At 34.7% G+C, this 3,240-nt stretch overlaps 1 non-coding gene across 1 annotated transcript; it reads left to right on the top strand.

The window, feature by feature from the left end:
* The first annotated feature begins 1,106 nt into the window (after nucleotides 1-1,106).
* Nucleotides 1,107-1,333, top strand: LOC117278112 (small nucleolar RNA U3). The gene has a single exon (XR_004508431.1). It is a non-coding gene; the product is annotated as a small nucleolar RNA U3 (small nucleolar RNA).
* The last annotated feature ends 1,907 nt before the right edge of the window (nucleotides 1,334-3,240 follow it).

Genomic DNA, 3,240 nt, shown 5'->3' with positions numbered 1-3,240 from the left:
CAATTGCTTATTAAAAATATTTGTTACTGTTAGCTTTTAATTTTTATGTTTTTCATTTCTTTTCCGTAAGTGTTAGGCTTAGCTAGTCGCAGAGACTAGGTGCCGTCACGACGATTCCCGGAGGGAGAGTTTGGGTCGTGACACAAACTAATTTTTCTTTTTCAACACTGAATAGAATTTAACACTTTTTTTTCGATGACATTGATATAAATCTTCCAGAGCTGCTATCCTGCCTTGTTTAACCCAAAAATAGATTTCTCAGTGAAAGTCAATATCAAGAAGAAACCGGGTTACATATAATCAAGATTTGCATCACTTTCCCAATAATTTGAAGAATAAAGCAAGTAATGGAAATCATTGTCAAGGAAAGAAAATACGAAATAAATTGATAATCACTCCCATAATTGCGATTAGAACCTTGTGAATAAAGATAAGAAAATTTCAAATAAAATAAAAATATGATCTTACAAATGAGGACTAAGTCCTTATATAGGAGATCATCTAGATTTTTTCATTTGAAATTTATACAATCATTCTTTACTTTATTCACAAAGTTTTAACCGCAATTCTGAGAGTGATTATCAATTTATTTCGTATTTTATTTCCTTGACAATTATTTCCTTTACTTGCTTTATTTTTAGAATTATTGGGAAAGTGAAGTAAATCTTGGTTATCAGTAACCCAATTTCTTCTTGATATTGACTTTGACCAAGAAATCTATTTTTGGGTAAAACAAATTTGTTCCGTTACCGGGAATCGACCCCATATCAAAATACAAAATAAATTGATAATCACTCCCAGAATTGCGGTTAGAACCTTGTGAATAAAGTAAAGAATGATTGCATAAATTTCAAATAAAAAAAATAGATGATCTCCTATATAAGGACTTAGCCCTCATTTGTAAGCTCATCTAGGTCTTTTATTTGAAATTTTTGCAATCATTCTTTACTTTATTCACAAGGTTCTAACCGCAATTCTGGGAGTGATTATCATTTTATTTCGTATTTTCTTTCCTTGCCAATTATCTCCATTACTTGCTTTATTCTTCAAATTATTGGGAAAGCAAAGTAAATCTTGGTTATCAGTAACCTAATTTCTTCTTGATATTGACTTTAACCGAGAAATCCATTTTTGGGTTAAAATAATTTAGGCTCGTACCACTATATCCTTGAGTTCTAAGGAGACAGGAAACCAAGTCTGGTTGATGAAGCATAGTTATGAGACCAGAGCGTGATTAATAGCCCCTTTGGTCCCTAACGACCATGGAGCCATAGAGGATCGTTCTCAGCTCTGTTCGCAGGCCTAAGATGGGCTCATAGTTGTCTGACATACTCCACATCTTTTTTCTTTAGTCTGACGTGAATGTCATTGGAAACCAGATTTTCCAATTTTGATTCCTGGTGCCAACCAAAGAATCACTTCTTACCATGCTGGCTTCTCTTTCGTTTATACCTATCCTTTCACTTTAGGGTTTAAACCTCCCATTGACTCAGTGATCATTGAGTTCTATCGCAATTCTAATGTTTGCCTTGGTAAAATCAGTCCTATCGTGTGAAGGGCAGTTTCTTTCCTTCGCTATATGTCGGATTTGGTTTCCGCTCCTTTTACCTTTCGTTACTTACTTCACCTTTATTCTCCAAAGATGTTTCATGAAGGTGTCTTTTCTCTTGTGGCTAGAAGTAAAAGGGTTTTAGTCAGCCCCGAGGATGACCGTGATCGTGGCTAGTACGCCCGATTTGTTGTTGTGTACTCCTATTGTTAGAAAAAAGGCATGACACGTGGACTATCATCAAGGTGACTATAACGACCCGACTTGTCATTTTAAGAATTAGCGTCTCGTTCAGCGACTTAAGATCACTAGTAGCTTTGTGATGTGAATTATGACTTACGTGTGTGGTCGAGTTTGGTTTTCGGATGATTCGGGATTTAATTGAAAGAACAATTCTTATTTTTTAAGCTTAAACAAAAAGAGTTGACTAGAGTTTGACTTTAGAGTAAACGACTCCGGAATGGAATTTCGATGATTCTAATAGCTTTGTATGGTGATTTCGGATTTAGGAGTGTGTCTAGGTATTTATTTTGAAGTCCGTAGTTGAATTTGACTTGAAATGGAGAAAATAAGAAATTGAAGATTTGAAAGTTTGACCGGGGATTTGACTTTTTGATATCGGGGTCGGAATCCGATTTTGGAAATTGGAATAGGTCTGTTATATCATTTATGACTTGCGTGCAAAATTTGAGGTCAATCCGATTCTGGAAATTGGAGTTTTGTACAAAAAGTTATGACCATTATACTAGAGGCTGTCTCGGAAGAGTTTGGAAATCGCAAAGAGTTTGAGCTGGAAAATTTTGTGTTTCGTGATCGCGATGCATTTTCCGCGATCACGAAGAGTAAATGCCTGGACAAAAGCTATATTTCGAGGTTTCGGCCATTTTAACATATTTGGAGCTATGGATCTCGGATTGAAGCGATTTTTGAGGCGATTTTCGGGAGATTTTTAAGGAAAACATCAGGGTAAATGTTCTTAACTCAATATTGGTCAAAATACCCGAATTCATGGTTGTTTTTAACATTTAATTGGTGATTTAAATTGGAAAATTATGAAAACCTTCTTAGTTTAATTTGAAGATTTGAGGGTCGAGTTGATGTCGTAATTTGGTAAAATTTATATGGTTGGACTCGTGGTTGAATGGGCATTCATATCAGGTTCCGAGATGTGGGCCCCACGACCGATTTTTGAGTTAAATTTTGGATTTTCTTGGAAAATTTGTATTTTGATATGGAATTAATTCCAATAATTTGTATTGACTGAATCGAATTAATTATGACTAGATACGAGGCTTTCAGAGGCCAATTTGCGAGACAAAGGCACAGCGGAGTAAAGAATATTACGGTTTGAGGTTAGTATCTTACCTAACCTTGAGTGGGGGAAATTACCCCTTAGGCATTGAGTCTTATGTGGAAATTGTGTAATTGAAAACCATGTACGCAAGGTGACGAATACGTACTTGGTTTATATTTGCAAATTCAATTGGTTAAAATTCGTAGACGCTCTTATGTATTAAATTGGAAAATTATTGAAACATAGTAAATCCGTGTTTGTTGAATTTGATTTTATATGATAATTTGGTGTGATTGCCACCTTGATTTTTATGTGAATCCCGTATTTTTATTGAGTTGATATTTCCTGGAGATAATTTCATTATGGATTATTCATTTGCAAATAATTTATTAAATAA

Source organism: Nicotiana tomentosiformis, chromosome 5 (genome assembly GCF_000390325.3).
Source record: "Nicotiana tomentosiformis chromosome 5, ASM39032v3, whole genome shotgun sequence".
Classification (NCBI taxonomy): domain Eukaryota; kingdom Viridiplantae; phylum Streptophyta; class Magnoliopsida; order Solanales; family Solanaceae; genus Nicotiana; species Nicotiana tomentosiformis.
Note: the sequence above shows the minus strand (reverse complement) of the source record. Positions and strands in the feature narration are given on the sequence as shown.